The sequence below is a fragment of the Rhinatrema bivittatum genome, chromosome 6 (assembly GCF_901001135.1).
Source record: "Rhinatrema bivittatum chromosome 6, aRhiBiv1.1, whole genome shotgun sequence".
Classification (NCBI taxonomy): domain Eukaryota; kingdom Metazoa; phylum Chordata; class Amphibia; order Gymnophiona; family Rhinatrematidae; genus Rhinatrema; species Rhinatrema bivittatum.
The window spans coordinates 276,225,926-276,245,190 of NC_042620.1; the positions used below are offsets into that span (position 1 = coordinate 276,225,926).

The window sequence follows — 19,265 nt, forward strand, 5'->3', positions numbered from 1 at the left end:
TGAAGAAAGAATACAGAGCAAGGTGAGCATTAGAAAATAATTGTACAGAACTGCAATTGGAAGTAAGGTTATAAAATCAGGCTGGAAAGCCTCAGATTCTGGGGAGCTCTCATCTTTCTGCCCACCCCAAAACTAATCAGCAAACAATGCATGCATCTGCGCATAAATTATGCATCACTTTGTACACAAGCTGCTACTGCAGTATTTTACATTTTGGTAAAATGTGGAGATCATATATTTACTCCATCACCAGCAGGGGAAACAAAGAAAACCAACCACAGGTTTACTTTTATATCACTGAACTTCTGTATTTCTTACAACAATATCACTCACAGCACAGACAGTGTGGATACCAGTACCAAGGAAGCCTACCACAGTATAAGCAATGAAACCTCCCAATGCAGATAGTGGAGCTCCTGGTACCATGTTATAATGATTAGCATTCTGGGCTCCAAGTCCAGTGGATCCTTGTTGAAATATCAGTGGCAATCTCTGTAATACTTGTATATGTATACATATGTATATACAGTACATATGAGACGGGTAATCAAACTACCTGCAATCTTGCAAATCCCATGGGTGCTTTTATCTGTGGGGTTTATTGCAATAATAAATGCAAAATTACACAAGTAGTTTTGCTTTCATTAATGCCCCTCAAAGGTGCCTGCACAAATTTGCACCTGCTTTTGGTGTGGATACATTTTTAGGATAAAACAATGCACTTAATTATAAACATCCAAAACTACATATGTAGCTGCTTCCTTCAACCTCACCCTATCTTTAGAACTCCTACAAAAAATGTGTTGTAAAGAATGAATGTTCACATCCATGGAGAAATTACTACTTACCGTACCTGATAATTTCCTTTCCTTTAGTGAAGAATAGGTCAATCTTAATGAGGGGTTATGCACCTCTGCCAGTAGATGGAGACAGAGCAAAAGCTGATGTCATGGCCATATAGTCCCACCTCGAAATCAGTCCGCCAGTATTCCCTGGAAAAGCCAGGGAAACTGATTATACTAAACATTATTAACAGGCAAACTTTCATGTTTCTCAACCAACAGGAACACTGAACTCAGTCAGAGAAAGGAACATATCTAGCAAACTAAGGGCTAGAGAAGTCCCTTATCAGTTGACAATGAAAAACAGGAATCATTCTCTGCACAGCTCGCCCTAAGAAAGGCTAACCACAAATTCAAACACTTGCAGCTGAGGGCAGGTCTAGGATTGACCTATCTTTTTCTAAAGGAATGGAAATTATTAGGTAAGTAGTAATTTCTCCTTCCTTAGCATTCAGGTAGGTCCAATCCCAACAAGTGGGATGTACCAAAGCTAATCTCGAAAAGAGTGGGAGGCTGCCAGCAATCCAGACAATACCACCCGCAAAAAGGCAGCGTCCTCCAAACCCTGATATCCAAGCAGTAATGCTTGGAGAAGGAGAGCAAAGACGACCATGTCGCCCCTTAGCCAATTTCAACAGGCGACAACAAAAAAAGCATCACCCATGATACCGCCTGAATCCACGTGAAATGCAGTCTAATCTGTGTCGGTAAGGCAACTCAGCAGTCACCTAGGCTGTCATAACATCTTCCTTAACCCAGCAGGCAATCAATACCCGCGCTGCTGGAGCTCCTTACTTACCTCCACCTGGAGCATGAATAGGCGAACAGACTTCCAAACAGCCTTAGCCACCTCCTAACACCGCTGTAAAGGTTGCTTGATGAAAAAGGAACGCAAAAGGCAGTACTCATTTTCATCTCTGTCCCTGTCCAAGGCAGGCAGATAAATGGACTGATTCAAATGAAACTCCAAAACCACTTTAGGCAAAAAAGAGGGCACCATCTGAAGTTGAACCACAGCCAGAGTCATATGGAGAAGGCTCATGGCAGGAAAGAGCCTGCAGCTCAGAGATCTGACATGCCAATTAGATTACTACCAAAAAACCTGTCCAAGGTAAGCAGCCGCAAGGAAAGCATATGCAGCAATAGAAAAGTCAGACCCCCAAAAACCCGAGGATCAAGTTAAGGTTCCACAGAGGCCCGGAAACCGCAACGGGGAGTGAAGATGTTTAACTCCCTGTTAGAAACAGGACACGTCTGGATGGGAAGACAAAGGTCCTCCCATAACTCATCCCCTATAACAACCCAGGGCTACGACTTGAAACTTCGTGCTAAGGCCTAAGCCGTCCTGTAAAAATTCCAAAGTCAAAGGAATATCCATCTTGAGCAGTTAAGTACTTCACTCAGAACACCAGGCCTCAAAGACCCTCCAAACTCTAACCTAGACTAGAGAAGTAGAAAATTTCTGGGCCTTAAGAAAAGTGGAAATTACAAAAGGCAATAAACTCTGCTTCAACAACTGAACCCTTTCAATGGCAAAACCATAAGAAAGAATTGATCCAGACCCTCTTGCAGAATGAGCCTCTGATGTAAAGGTCCGCCCGAGACTGTAGCCCAAGGGGAATATCCATCAGACATCTCTGGAGATCGGCAAACCATGGCCTTCAAACCCAATCTGCAACCAGTAAAAGGACGGTGTTGGTTTGACTTGTAAATCTTCTGGACCAGACTGCCTATCAGAGGAGGAAATGCATACAGCAGGGCACCACGTAGCCACACTGAAAAAAGAGCATCGATGCCCATCACTTTTGGGTCCCGCCTGTGACTGAATAAGCGTGGAACCTTTGCATAGTGCAGCTCGCCAACAGGTCTAGATCAGATAGGCCCCCAGCGGTTCACCAGGAGCAAAAAGGCCTCATCTGCCAGCTCCCATTCTCCTAGGTCCAATTTTCTCCTGATGAGGAAATTGGCTCTGAAGTTATTCTATCCAGCTATGGGAAAGTGGATATACTTAGAAGAAGCTGCTCGGTGAAACGCCAGGATGTCACCAAACTGCTCGTGCTTTCAGTTTATTGATGTTCCACTGATGCTCTGCTACATTCCAGTGCGCTTGCAGCACCAACTCCTGACAGTGAGCCCTCCCAATCCCAGAGGCTCGCATCTGTCTTGAGTACCAACCAATCTGGTGTTATCAGGGAAATTTCTTTCCTAAAATGACCTGCCTGTAACCATCAGTCCAACTGGGATCTCACCTCTAATGGGAGGAGCAGCCTCACCACATAGTTCTTCGACTGCGGACTCCAACAGGAGATCAACGGACACTAAAGGTGGCGCATGCAAGCCCTCTCCCAGGAAAACACTTCTCATGCGGCAGTCAGCAACCCCTGGACCTGTAGATAAGACGCACAGTCAAACAGGATTCCACAAGGATCAAATTCGTAGCATCAACTTGTGGAAACGAGTCTGCGGTAGCAATACTCTGCCCACCTTGTCTCGAACCGAGCTTCGGGATACCCCAGAGTCTGAGACAGTTGCAAATCACTGTAGGCTAGAGTCACACCGCCCCCCACCCCCCACCCCCGAGCCTAGTTCCTATAGCAAGGAATCACTCTGTGGGACATGAGAAGACTCTCTTCCACTGTTTTGGTTCAAATCAACCAATGGTCCAGATAGTAGTGAACTAGAATGCCCTCCTTGTGGAGAGCCGCCACTACCGCCAACATGATCTACTAAAAAAAAAAAAAGGACCTGGGCACCGCGGCTAGCTTGAAGGGCAGGTCTGAAACTGGTAAGGACGATCCAGAACAGCAAAATGGACCGCTGAAGTTCCCAACGGATGGGAATACGCATTAAGTATGGGCCAAAACGACTCTTCTTTCTTGGACATGACCAAATAAATGGAATAACAGGCTGTATATCTCTGTGATTTGGTAACAGGAATCACCGCTTTCAGGTTCCACCTCCGTTGAAATGTCGCTTCCAATTCTACCCTCTGCTGAGGGGAGTTAGAGAGACCATGAAGGCATCTGGAGGAATGCAAAGAAATTCTAGAGCATACCCATCCCAAAAAGCTTTGAGAACACATTGATCAAAAGTAATCTGAACCCACCTGTGGTAAAAACGGGACAGATGCTACCTATCTCCTGAACCAACAGGTGAACCTGCTAATCTTCATTGGCAGACTGAGGGGCTCCACCTCCGGAGTCCATATCCTTTCGAGGTCCTCAGGGGCGAAAGGACTAAGATCTTTGGAAGGGAAAGAACGTCTGGAATGAACCTCCCCTATAAGGCCAAAAATGCCTCAAATGCTTTGTTTTAGGATAGTCTCAATCCTCCAATCCTGAGCATCCTTCAGTGCCGCACCTCCCTCTACCAGGATGGTGGTACGGTTTGTGACAGAACACACCAAGGCATCCAATCTAGGGAATTGCAACCACTCTCTGGTCTGGGGATCCAAGGGGTATAAACTCACCAAGACACGTCCTCCTTTAAAAGATGCCTCTGGCACACTCCATTCCAGAAGTCCACTCCTGGAGTGCAACCCAGAGGGGAAAGAAATAAGAAACCTTGTGTAGGGTGACTAGAGATTGGTGACTGGCCAATGTAACCCCAATATTTAAAAAGGGCTCCAGGGGTAATCCGGGAAATTATAGACCAGTGAGCCTGACTTCAGTGCCGGAAAAAATAGTGGAAACTATTCTAAAGATCAAAATCGTATAGCATATAGAAAGACATGCTTAATGGAACACAGTCAACATGGATTTACCCAAGGGAAGTCTTGCCTAATCTGCTTCATTTTTTTGAAGGGGTTAATAAACATGTGGATAAAGGTGAACCGGTAGATGTAGTGTATTTGGATTTTCAGAAGGCATTTGACAAAGTCCCTCATTAGAGGCTTCTAAGAAAACTAAAATGCATTGGGATAGGAGGCGATGTCCTTTCATGGATTACAAACTGGTTAAAAGACAGGAAACAGAGAGTAGGATTAAATGGTCAATTTTCTCAGTGGAAAAGGGTAAACAGTAGAGAGCCTCAGGTTTCTGTACTTGGACCAGTGCTTTTCAATATATATATATAAATGATCTGGAAAGGAATACGACGAGTGAGGTTATCAAATTTGCGGATGATACAAAATTATTCAGAGTAGTTAAATCACAAGCGGAATGTGATACATTACAGGACCACCTTGCAAGACTGGAAGATTGGGCATTCAAATGGCAAATGAAATTTAATGTGGACAAGTGCAAGGTGTTGCATATAGAGAATAATAACCGTTGCTGTAGTTACATGATGTCATGTTCTATATTAGAAGCTACTACCCAGGAAAAAAGATCTAGGCATCATAGTGGATAATACTTTAAAATCGTCGGCTCAGTGTGCAGCAGCAGTCAAAAAAGCAAACAGAATGTTAGGGATTATTAGGAAGGGAATGGTTAATATAACGGAAAATGTCATAATGCCTCTATATTGCTCCATGGTGAGACCGCACCTTGAATACTGTGTACAATTCTGGTTGCCGCAACTCAAAAAAGATATAGTTGCGATAGAGAAGGTACAGAGAAGGGCAACCAAAATGATAAAGGGGATGGAACAGCTCCCCTATGAGGAAAGGCCGAGGGGGGATATGGTAGAGGTCTTTAAGATCATGAGAGGTCTTGAACGAGTAGATGTGAATCGGTTATTTACACTGTCAGATAATAGAAGGACTACGGGGGCATTCCATGAAGTTAGCAAGTAGCACATTTAAGACTAATCTGAGAAAATTCTTTCACTCAATGCACAATTAAGCTCTGGAATTTGTTGCCAGAAGATGTGGTTAGTGCAGTTAGTGTAGCTGGGTTCAAAAAAGGTTTGGATAAGTTCTTGGAGGAGAAGTCCATTAACGGCCATTAATCAAGTTTACTTATGGAACAGCCACTGCTATTAATTGCATCAGTAGTATGGGATCTTCTTGGTGTTTGGGTAATTGCCAGGTTCTTGTGGCCTGGGTTGGCCTCTGTTGGAAACAGGATGCTGGGCTTGATGGACTCTTGGTCTGACCCAACATGGCAATTTCTTATGTTCTTATGTTTATCTTCTGCCCTCCCAAAAAGTCAGTCCCAGTCGCTCCAAGGGTCTTCAATGCCTGAGAGACCAAACTTGGCAACTCATCTCTAAGAAAGAAACAGAGTAGAGTTCAACATGGCTCCAAAGTTGGGGAAATGTTCCCCTCACCATCAACATCATTGGTATCATTTTGATTCACCTGCATTTGAGTTTAGTCAGGCTGCATTGTGCCATGGCGCTTGGCTGCAGAGCCAGGCAGAGGATCACTTGGAACGCATGAACCAATCTTAGTAGGCACTGGTGATTTAGAAGACCGGCTCTCTAGAAATGTCTACCAACTCTGAGAAAAATTCTCCCCAGGAGGAGAGGATTCCAGGCCCCACAGGCTTGAACCTGTTGTCCTGAGAGCTAGCAGCTCGTAATGACTCAGCCCGTGGATCAACCAAAGGAGGGGTGATTCAGAAGACCGACCCTGTAGAAACATCTTCCAACCCTGGAAAGTTTACCCAGGAAGAGAGGATGAGCCCATTCCAGGCCCACAGGCTCGAATCTATCATTCTGAGAGCTAGCAGCTCTTGGCAACTTGACCCATGGATCAACCAAAGGAGGGAATACCCTTATGTCACCATCGATTCTAGTCTCCACAGACTGCGGAGATGGTCCATCACTGGCAAAATCATAAGGGGGTAAATCGCCCCGAGCATTCAAGGCAGCACTGACACAGGCCTAAAGAAAGCTGCAGCTGAATGACCCTGAAGTGGCATGCAGCACAACAGATAAGGGCTTAGGCTTCCTCGCCGCGGAAGCCATAGTTGTAAGCGCACAGAACTGTGAAAGCTCACGCCTGGAATATGCACGCATAAAATCCATGCCCAAAATGGGCACCCAAAAAGTGTGCGTGCCAAACTAGGCACCCAATAAACCAAGGCACTTAAGAAGAACCCATAAAAAGGTGCACAAGTGTGTGCTGATTGTCCCACGGCACAAAAAACATGCACAAGACCTCGCGGCCTATCATGCACTCAAAAAGGGTGAAGCCTCTGAGCTTGGCCTAGCCAAATGGCTGCTCAACCCGCTATGTCTGGACTGCCTCCGTGGCTGAAAGCAGGAATTGGTCCTAGCTACAGGGAGACAGCTAAACCCTCACCACCGAGCCTCTCTCTGCCTGCAGCTATTGGAATTTCTGGTCCATGGCATCAAGGCTATCGAACTGAGGGCACTCTACTGAGGGAGGGACCGCACATATCACCTCAGGAGGCAAGTGGTGCTATATAGATGACTCGTCTTTCTATTATCTTCGATTCCCTTTTTTTTTTTTTTTTTTATTAGCATGCAATCCCCCGAAAGGAAATACATGTCCACCATCTGCTGGAGATGGAGAATACTGGCAGGCTGATGTCAGGGTGGGACTATATGGCCACGATGTCAATGTTTGCTCCATCTGCTGGCAGAATTGCATAACCCACTTGTTGGGATTGACCTACCCGAATGCTAAGGAAGCATTTCAACCAGCATTAGAGGATGAACAATAATCAAACAGCATTTTATCTATGGAAATGTCTTTCATTACTGCCCATCCTGTTAGTAAGGCAGTATCTGGAGGAACACCTGCAGCAGCCAGGCAGCCTCATTTACGTACAGGATTACCAGGGGGAACACCTACAGCAGTCAGGCAGCCTCATTTATAGTACAGGATTACCAGGTGAACACCTGCAGCAGTCAGGCAGCCTCATTTACAGTACAGGATTACCAGGGGGAACACATGGAGCAGTCAAGCAATCTCTTTTTTACAATGCAAGATTGGTGTTCAAATATTTCTATTGAATTCACAAGAATTTTTCTTTTTACATACAATTTCCAGTCTTGCGGTGCAGGATTAATGGGAGAAAATACCAACAGAATTAAGGCAGGATTACCTGAAGGTACGGGGGGAATCTGCACGAATCAGGTGGTCACTCATACTACAGGATTAACACCAGGAATACCAGGAGGCAGCAGGCAATCTCTCACAGTCTCATTGACACCCTGCCTCCTCCTTTGTCTGCCAAGGAAAATTACACCAAAGAGGAGAGAGATAGTGCCATGATTATCACACGAGGTAGCCAACAGAGCCATAGCTAGCATATGGTCAATATGGCCACGGTCATTGGCACCATCTATCCCTAGGCGCCATCTCTCGCACAATGTTACGAAAATCCGCCTCCCTTCCTTCCAATACAGTGTTGAGGTCTGCCACCAAGGGGAGGAGAAATGAACTGCTGCACCTGCTCTTGGTGTCCCTCCCTCCCCTCAGGGCCATCCCTGAAGGCAGGGAGGATCGCGACAAAAATACCAACGCTGCCGCAACAGCAGAGGCAACCTGCGCAGGATTCCCTCCCTCTGCAGTGCAGTCTAGAGCAGTATGGTCCGCAATGCCGTGAGATGAATTGGCCTCCGCTGCATCAAGCGGATGTAGGAAAAGCAAACTACCCACCAGCTTGAAGCCGACGCCTTGGTCTGCCCCCTAAATGCAGTGAGAGCAGCGCCACCTATAGGGCTGCAAGAAACATCAGCCTCCTTCGCCCTGGGTATTCAAGAGCAGCACAGCCCATGGGGCTGTGACAACAATAAATCATCTCCCTCCCACAGTCAGGAACAGTAGGAGCAGCACTACACACTCGCCAGAAGATGCAGCATCAGCCTTCATTCACTACGGAGCAGGAGCAAGAGCAACGCAGCCCCGATGCTGAGGAGGAGGAGTCTGGTGGGACTAGGAGGCTGAAGAGGAGGCTGCTGCTGTCACTTTTGCTTTTCCTGCTCCTTGTGCATCCAAAGGGGGGGAGGGAGGGGGACAAGTGAGAGAGAGTGTGTACGTGTGTGTAAGATTGAGCATGACAGACAGCGTGTGCAGAGGTGTGATTGAGCACGGCAGAGGGCGTGGGTGTAAATGAGCATGGCAGAGAATGAGTACGGATGTGAATAAGCATGGCAGAGAATGAGTGTGACTGAACATGGCAGAAAGCATGTGTGTGTGTATGACTGAGTATGGGACAGTATGGGTACCATCAAGCTAGGGTGAGGTAGCATAGTACAAAATTTCATCTTTGTGAGACTTTCCTCACTCCAAATGATGTCAAATCTTCACCGAGGTGTACTGTGCTGTTCGTACGTCTCATTCTACATGAGAAACTGGCCCCTAAACCCTAAAGCACCACCACCACCTCACCTCATCCTATTAGATGGTCCTCCTATAGAGATATAAATAGCTGCACATTGAGGCCCTCCCCAGAGGCGTTCTCTCTCTCTCTCTACTCCACTCTTTCTTCCCTCTCCCAAGCCCAGAAATTGCCAAAATGCAATTCTAAAAATGTATCACGAATTGCGTTATGGCCATTTTGGGCATATCGCATAGCCAAACGCCAGGAAAAAAGATGTAGTTATTTCTGGCATTAAAACCATGCAATGAAATGCATATTTGCTATCGCACGGTGCGATATTACCCCTCATTTTACTAAATCCCACCCAAACTCCTCCCTGATCCCGCCCCTCCCAAAAATTTGCATTTGCACTGTGCATTACTGTTCTTATCACATGCGTTAACATGTTACTGCGCACATTAACGCCATAACACATTTTGACGAAGGACCCAGAGAGTCAGTTTGTTGCAGTTTCCAGTTGATTTTTTGTCAACACATTTCTATTTTTACTTTATGGAGGGGTTAGGGATACAATTTTACCCTTTTACAGCCCAATTTTATAACAGCTAGTTTGTAAGTCTGTTTTGAAAATGAGTGGTACTACACTAAGGAGTGGCCTAGTGGTTACTGCAGTAGGCTGCAAGCCAGGGTTCAAATCCTACTGACACTCCTTGTGACCTTGGGCAAGCCACTTCACCCTACACTGCCTCAGGTATAAACTAAGGGGGGTCATTAATTAAGCTGCAGTATTTTTCCCAGAATACCATGGGACTTACAGAGGGTCTGTATTTGAGGATCTGGGTCCTTCATGACCCTCAAAATACAGACTATGACAGAGGTGAGGGATTCTGCTAGTTTGTAATTTCTGCATAGGGTATCTAATAACTGGTTTGCTCTGTTTTTCTAATAAGAGGTATATTGGTGTTCTAAGACCTGGTGTAATATTCACAGTGTTTTTCATAGGTAGGGTTGTTATAGTTTGCGCTAGTTTTGTTCTACTCTGGTGCAAGAGTAATTGTAATTCAATTTACTCATTGCTTTCTCAGGGCCAAGCCCATACCTAGTATGCATTACCATAGGCATAATACCATAAGGGTTCCAAGCATTTTTTTTTGCTTTTCTGGTTGGCACCACAGCACAGCATATAAGTTAAATATACATGCTCTTGGTGATACTTTTACCTCAAAAGACAGTACTTTGAAAGTTTCTTTTCATGTATTCTGAATGCATAATTTTTGAGTGGGGAAGGTGTGACTGGTGAGGTCAGGGAGCCCAAGGCTTTAAGGGGGGAGGGTGGAGCTGGCCAACAACAATCTGGTATTTCATTTTGAAATTCCTGCATGTCCTTTATGGTGTTGACTTTGTATCTGCTACAAAGCAGGAACAATGTCTGTGGGTGTGCAAGTACCCACGGGTCCAACTGGCCCCCAGATTTTCAAAGAGAAACTTTATGGGAAGTTTCCCAGCCGCTTACATTAAGTACATTGGATTTATTTATTGCTTTTGAATATCGTCATTCTGTATCTAATCACAGTGGTTTACAAGAAATAAAATAAAATCAATAAATCAAAATTAAATTAAAATTACAATAAATCTTAGTAAAACAAATTACAATAATTAAAATAAAACTTCTTTGCCATGATGTCTGATGATACTAAATCCTCTGATCTATCCATAAGATACAGATGAAATAATGAGCATGGATAATATTTTTAATATTATAAAAACTTTATTTAAATTTGGTGAATATTTTATGCAAGATGTATAAATATTTTTGTTTGCCATGTTTGTGAACCTTTTGATGGTTATAAGTTTTAATATGTATATAATTTTGTACTCTGCCTAGAATTTTAGATAGCACAGGTTATACCATTTTATAAATACATAAGGCTCATGGTGCCAAGATCCCCATACTGGTTCCAAATGAGCTGGAAGCCTAAAGGAGCGGGAGGAAACTGCTGGGTCAAAATAAAAATAAAAATTAAAGTCCCCTACATTTTAACAAAGGTTCCCGCCTCATGATATATTTTTTTATTTAAAACTTTTATTGCCTGCCCTTCCTACATTCAGAGCAGGGTACAATAAGAACACACAGTCAAGTGAACGGATAGAACAAGATGATGCAATCAATCATATGAAGAAGGGGAAAAACATGATTCTTCAGGATGGGGGAGAGACAAATAATTAGTTAGTGGGTACATTATTAAGTTCGTGGCCAGAGGTGAGGGCAGTAATTTGCTATGTAGTACCATCCAAGGAGGGACAAGTTGGGGGTGTTCCATTCATTAGGATGATCAGGGTGAGGGTGCACTTTCACTTGGCCATAGGTGCCACTTGGCCTGGGTACAGCTCTAGTAGCCAAGCCAGAGGAGAGAGGAACATTACCCTTTTGAATCAATCTGTGAATCCACGAGTCCAGGTGCTGAAAAGGGAAGGAGGCACTAAAAGCAAACCTTGCCGGAATGAGGCACCATAGGGACTGTGAAAGTGTGCACCAGTTCACAGTTCCCAATCCTCTGTGACTTTAGCTATTGTTGCGGATTTCAGTAGATCCCAAGCTGCTTCTCATCACAGCTGAAGGGAGGAAAAGAAGGGGAAGCAACAAGGGTTGAGATTCACATGGCAAGAGTTGTGGGTTGGCCTTTATAAGGAAAAAACTAGATTAGAAATCCTAATGCATACAAACCCTACCAAAGAACTTTCTAATCTGGGAGAAAAGTCTCTCCAATCTTTCTTTTTAAAGGGATTAATGGGCTTGTTTCTGACGTATTTATTGTAGATTTGAAATTATAATCGACCTACAAGATCATGAAGGTCAGGTAGTCAGTCACTTTTAGAAGTCCCTTCATTAAGGCAAACTCGCCTTGACGAATCTCAAGAGCACCTTTTCATGACATAGGGCCCAATTTTATGGAATCTTTTATCCTTAGAAATAAAAAAAAAAAAATCTTGATCACAAAATTCAGAAAATTGATAAAATCTTTTTCAATCAAGCCTTTATTATACCCATTTCTTAGGGCTAATCTTTACAATCATCGCAGATTGTAAAATGAATGTGGTGTTAAATAGCAGAAATTTACAGCTGTAGACATCTAGGGAATATTGACTTTTTATGATCTAGATTTCTATTGTCTACTTATGTTTGTATCAAATGTTAATTGTTTTTTATTGTAATTATGAATATTGTCATTGTAAACAACTTAGAAATTGATAAGTGGTATATAAGCTTTATAAATAAATAAAAGCAAAACATCAATGGCCCATCCAGTTCTTTAAAAATTGCTGTCAATCTCTTGATGCTCTCAGGGAAGAAATTTCAGTTCCCTGAATCAGAAAGATCCCTGCAGTAACTTGCACTTCTCGCAGACAAGACACAAATGTATGTCATAAGACATTAAACACAATGGTGAGCAACAAGAAGGAAATGAAATCTAGCCCAGGATAAAGAACAGAAGGCAAAGCACAGCATCTCCAAAATGCTCCTGAGCTGGAAGCTGAATATGTCAATTATATCATATACAGCAAGAATAATCTGCTGTCACTGGAGAGCAGGAACCCCGAAGGCAGATTCTATTACTTTCTGTACAGTACTGACTACTTCAGCAGCTGAATCCAATATGCTAAAAGCTGAATGCCCCCTCACTCATATAAACCTGTCGCAAGGTCCTGCCCCTCCCTACCCCAGCATAGTTTGTATTAAATCACAATGCTACACACACACAACCTGTACATACACAAACACACCTACACCTTTATTTTTGGGTAGTATACATATCCAAGCCAAGATTTGCTAAACAAGCCCTGAGGCACTGCTGTAAACCAGAAGGGGAGGGCTACTCTGTTCCCAGAGTACTTTATATGTTCTACTAAAAGCAGATTTCACAGAACTCGTCTAAGATTTTGTATATCGCTTTGAGTGATTTAGATTAAATCAGGGAGGTGATCAATACACTTTAATAAATATATATGATCCTGAAGAGTCTATGGCATGGCACTGCAGTGCATAATCCTAGAGTGGCAAAGGAGGAGAGAGATGCTAAAGCTCAGTTTGCAAAAACTGAACTAAGATACTTATTCTATTCACTTTTGCCATCCCCTTTAGTTAAGGATAAATGGCATTTACAATGTAATTGATATTCAGTAAAGTTGTTTACCTGTAACTGATATTCTCTGAAAATAGCAGTTCATCAGTCACTCACATGGGTGACATCATCCAGATGGCTCTGACCAGAATACAATTTCCATAGCTTTCTAGAAAAGTCCCAGAGTTCTTCAGAGTACGCAGAGCAGTTCCTACACATCCACAGTGTGCTTCAGTTCTATAATTAAGCTAATGAACTCAGCTCCAGAAGTGGATGAGGGAGAGTTTGCTTGACTGGTGAATTGCTATCTTCCAAGAACACCTATTACAGGTAAGCTAGTGTCAAATTGATAGGACTTGAACCGGTGACTTTAGAAGGAAGAGGCTAAGAAGCTGCAGAGGAGCCACAGAAGATATAGTCATGGAAAGGCCTGTGGATATTTACCTTCTGGTTGCCAGATAGTTAGACATTTCCTCAGAAGTTCCCATTAGATCAGTGCAGCAATGGTCCTCAACAATGTGTCAGGACACACTAGTGTGTCATGAGGACCTGGGAGGTGTATCTCAGGGCCAATAGGAGGCTCATCAGTCCAGGTGAAAGAAGGGTGACTTCTCCTTTATCCGGGCTGACCGAAGCCTACTCTCACTTCCTTCTCCTCTTTCTGAGCCTGATGGAAGGCTGTTTTCTCCCTCACTCAGATCAGAGCGAGACAACTCCAACTCCTGTTCTTCAGGGCCCCATGGGACACCAACTTTACCTTCCCCAACTAGGCCTGGAAGTGATGCTACTGTTGCTCTCTTCACTCTGTTGCCGGGGGGGGGGGGGGAGGGCTGCGGAGGAGGTTGAGTATGCTGGGCAGGGAGAGGTGGAAGAGAGGGAGTATGGGGGATGCTGAGAAGGAAAGGATGGAAAACAGGGGGTCGACAGTAGTTGTGCGGGAAGGACAGGGGAAGAAGGGGACAGGGAGAGTTGAGCAGGGGACAGATTGAGCACAGAGAAGAGGATATCAGGGATGGGGGCAGAGTCAGGAATACTTGGCAGGGATGTGAGTGCGAGGGGATGATTGAAAGGAAGTAAATGGGAGAAGTGAGGGAATGGAGGGGCATGGAGGGGGAGTGATGGGTACAAGAGAGATCTTCTGAGAACACCTATTAAAGGTAAGCTACTATCAAATTGACAGAACTTGAATTGGTGACACTAGAAGGAAGAGGCTACGAAGACTGTATCTCAAAAAAGATAGGGACATGATGGAGGTGGTCCAGAAAAGGGTGACCAAAATGATGTGGAGTCTGTATTGGAAGACTTATGAGGAAAGGCTGAAGGATCTAAGTATGTATACCCTGGAAGAGAGGAGCTGCTGGGGAGATATGATACAGACCTTCAGAAACCTGAAAGGTTTTAATGATATTTCTGCTGTTTCCTTTTCCATCTAAAAGGAAACAGTAGAATTAGAGTCACAAAATGAAACTCCAAGGGGGACAATTGAGAACCAACATCAGGAAATGATTCTTCACAGAGCAGGTGGTAGATGCTTGCAATGCCCTTCCTGAGGTGGTGGTGGTGAAAAAAAAACCAATCAATGAATTCAAAGGGGCATGGGATAAAGCAGAGTTGCTTACCTGTAACAGATGTTCTAAGAGGACAGCAAGATGTCAGTCCTTACACATGGGTGACATCAGACAGAGCCTGATGTGGAAAACTTATGTCAAAGTTTCTAGAACTTTGACTAGGCACACTGAGCATGCCCAGCATGCCCTATACCACGTGTTCATGCAGGGTACCTCTTCAGTCTTGTATCATAGAATTACGATAAAATAAAAAAATAGAAGAAACCCAACTACGGGGGGTGGCAGATGGATTTCATGAGATTGACATCCTGCTGTCCTCTGAGAAAACCTGCTACTGGTAAGCAACTCTGCTTTCTCCAAGGACAAGAAGGATGGCAGTCCTTCTTGTCCTTGGAGAAAGCTTGGTAGTCCTTCTTGTCCTTGGTAGTCCTTGTCCTTGGTAGTCTGCTCCAAATACAAGGCTAAGGGTCGCTTGCTGTCCAAACTGTGCAGTGCTCATTCTCCTTAGTGCGAATGGGGCCTGGAAAAGGATGTTAGCAGGCGATTGACTGGTTAAGATGGAAATCCGTCACCATCTTAGGCAGGAACTTAGGATGCGTACGCAAGACCACCATATCATGAGAAAACTTAGTATAAGGTGGATGTCACTAAGGCCTTGTCACATTGTTTCGCCGACTACACATCATTAAAGACTATCACCCCAAGGTCTCTCTCCTGCTCCGTACATATCAGCCCTTCTCCCCCCATCGAATACAGTTCTTTCAGATTTCCACACCCCATGTGTATGACTCTGCACTTCTTGGCATTGAATCTCAGCTGCCATATCTTCGACCATTCTTCCAGCTTCCTTAAATCCCATCTCATTCTCTCCACTCCTTCCGGCGTGTCCACTCTGTTGCAGATCTTAGTGTCATCCGCAAAAAGACAAACCTTACCTTCTATCCCGTCCGCAATGTCGCTCACAAAGATATTGAACAGGACCGGTCCCAACACCGATCCCTGGGCACTCCGCTTAACACCGCTCTCTCTTCAGAGTAAGTTCCATTTACCATCACACATTGTTTTCTGTCCGTCAACCAGTTTGCAATCCAGTTCACCACCTCGGCACTCCTCCTAGCTTCTCATTTTATTCACCAGTCTCCTGTGTGGGACCGTATCAAAAGCCTTGCTGAAATCCAAGTAGATGACATTGAGTGCTCTTCCTTGATCCAATTCCTTGGTTACCCAGTCAAAAAAGTCAAATCAGATTTGTCTGACAGGATCTTCCCCCAGTGAATCCATGCTGCCTCTGGTCCAGCAATTCTCGCGACTGTAGATAGTTCACTATTCTTTCTTTCAACAGTGATTCCATTACTTTTCCCACCACTGAGGTGAGGCTGACCGGTCTGTAGTTACCAGCCTCTTCTCTGTTCCCACTCTTGTGAAGCGGGACCACCACCGCTCTTCTCCAATCACTCGGCACCACTCCTGTTTCTAAGGATCTATTGAACAGGTCACACAGCGGACCCGCCAGCACATCTCTAAGCTCCCTCAGTATCCTGGGATGAACCTCATCAGGCCCCATGGCTTTATTTATTTAAGGTTTTTATATACCGGCATTCATGAAATGATCACATCATGCTGGTTTACAAATAAACAGGGGTGCAATAAATACATCAAAAACAGAAATAACTTTGTCCACTTTCAGTTTCCCCAGCTCTTCCCATACATTCTCTACTGTAAATGGAGTTACATCTACTCCATTCCCCTCCAGTTTCTTGTTAACTAGCGATGGTCCTTCTCCAGGGTCCTCTTTAATGAACACTGAACTGAAGTATTTGTTTAATATTTCTGCCATTTCTTCATCTCTCTCCACACTGATCCTTTTCATCTTTCAGTTTTCACTATACCACTTTGGACTTTTCTCCTTTCACTGATGTATCTGAAAAATGTTTTGTCACCTCTCTTTACCAACTTGGCAATCCTTTCTTCCGCTTGACTTTTTGCCGTCTTGATTACTTTCTTTGTCTCCCTCAGTTCTACCAGATATTCTTCCTTGTGCTCCTCCCCTTTGGGATCTTTTATATTTCTTGAATGCTGTTCTTTTAGCTTTTATTTTGTCAGCCACCTCCTTTGAGAACCAGATAGAAAAGAAAAGAAAAGCAAAAGAAAAACCTAACATATAGATTAGTTGCCTTGGTAATTGCTCCTTTTAGTTTGGTCCACTGTTCCACGTCTCTCTCGTGCTCCCAGCCTACTAGTTCTTCCTCCAGATACTTCCCCATTTCATCAAAGTCTGTGTTTTTGAACTGCAAAACTCTGGTCTTTGTGCTTCTTTTCCGTATCCTTTTTGTGATATTAAACCATACCGTATGATGATCACTGGTACTGAGGCGGGCACCCACCTGGACATCAGAGACATTATCTCCATTAGTGAGCACTAAATCGAGTATAGCCCCCCTCTCTTGTGGGATCCATTACCATTTGTTTGAACAAAGCTCCTTGCAGGGCATCCACTATTTCTTTACTATTGTTAGATTCTGCAGATGGAATTCTCCAGTCTACATCCGGCAAATTAAAGTCTTCAACGATCACCACTTCTCCCTTCTTTCCCATCTTTTGGATGTCTTCAACCAGATCTCTGTCCAGCTCTTCCTTCTGGTTTGGAGGCCTGTAAACCACTCCAATAAAAATGGATGCCCCATCTTTTTTTAGGTTGGCCCATAAAGCTTCTTCATTGCCCCATCTTCCTTGCAGCTCAGATGCTTGGATATTGTTTCTGACATAAAGAGCCACTCCTCCCCCTTTCCTACCCTCTCTGTCCTTCCTTAACAAGTTATAGCCCGGTATTCCTGTATCCCAATCATGCGATTCCGTGAACCATGTCTCTGTGATAGCAATAACGTCCAAGTCCGCCTCCTCTATTAGGACTTGCAGATCTGGGATTTTATAGCCCAAACTATGAGCATTTGTGCACATAGCTTTCCAGATTTCATCATTCAGGTTACTGTTGTTCCTGGACTCCTTTTGTGACTTTAGTTGAGTTTTGTTATCCACTTCACCCTTTCCCTTTGCAAGATTAGTGCCTCTGATGTCAGATTCATCCAGCACAATGAGCTTTTTCCTTTGGTTACTGATCTGGAATTTCTGTATGCATTGGGTTTCTTCTCTCTTTTCAGACAACACTTCAATCTTTTTCTCAAGAACTTCTTCAGTATTTAATAGAGAAGGCATTTTATACTTGCTGCACTTGATACAGTGTGTGTCTCAGCATCACAGGTCTAATTCTACCAGAGCCCACTGTAATCCTGTTGGTTTTTTTTTGAGTTCATTAATGCCTGTGTGAGTAGTAGTGGTAGTGAGTGCAGTTGTATGCTGCACAGCTGTCAAGAATGGGTGTCTGTGGGTCACAGGTCTTATCCTACCTCAGCCCACTGTAAATCTCTTTTTGCTTGACTTTTGGTTTTTCTGTGGTAATGGGGAATTAATTCCTGAATAATGTAGAGTGGTGAGACTTTCTTCATTGAAGTTAATTTAGCTTTAACTTGAGCCAACTCCTTTTTCAAGGAAGAGAGTTCTGAGCAAATGGGGCAAGCCCTTAGTTTCCAGATGATTTCCCTCAGAATAAAGGTTCCACAATAGTTACATTGGATAGTCCTCATTTTGGTAAATGTATTTGATGGATAACACCTAAGGGATTACCAAATTACTAATTTATCTAGTTGCCAATTATGTATTCAGGCAGACTATATCAGGAAAACAAACCTAGGGGTGGGTGGGTAGAGGGGCAGGGTGGGAGGGAGTTAAACAGTTAACACGTGGCCAGAGCTGTTCACTGGACACTATCTGCTACTGATTTTGAACAGACCCTCCCGCAGATTTGGCTACTAATATAAGCTTTTCCTTATCTCTCCCCAAAGGTAAAGAAGAAGAATAGGTAGAGGTTGAAGAGGAAAAAACAAATTGCTTAATGAGAAAATACTACTTGATAATTTCCTTTTCCTTAAGGTATATAAATGGATTCAGAATCAGTGGGTTATGCACCTCTACCAGCAGATTGAGACTGAGCAAACTGACGTCACAGTATATATACCCCTGCAGTGACATCAGCCTGCCAGTATTCTCTTCAAAAGTAACTGTGGACAGACTAGCAAAAATCTTGATTAAAAAATATATAACCATTTCAATACTCAGCCAATATGAAAAACTGAGCTCAGACAAGAAGCACATTAAACTAGTCTAGGGATGAACACTTACCAGTAATCCCCTGGAACACATAGCCATACTGGAGGACCATCACACAATCATTTGGCAGCCAAGAGCGAGAAGCTGAATCCATCTATCCACCTTAAGGAAAAAGAAATTGTCAGGTAAGTAGTAATTTCGCATTTCCTAGCATGTGGATAGATGGTTTCAGAGCCAGTGGTATGTCCCAAGCTACTCCCGAATAGGGTGGGAGGTTGCCCGCAGTCCAATCAACACCACATGTGTCCTCATGACACTTGTGATTAGCCAATAAAAATAGAAATTCAACATGCACTGTTTGCCATTTCGATTTAAAGCCTGACAAGTAAA

At 43.8% G+C, this 19,265-nt stretch overlaps 1 protein-coding gene across 3 annotated transcripts in view; it reads right to left on the minus strand.

The window, feature by feature from the left end:
• The window catches only part of DLG3 (discs large MAGUK scaffold protein 3), a 507,232-nt gene that overhangs the window by 160,402 nt on the left and 327,565 nt on the right, over nt 1-19,265 (minus strand). The gene's annotated exons all lie outside the window — the stretch shown is intronic.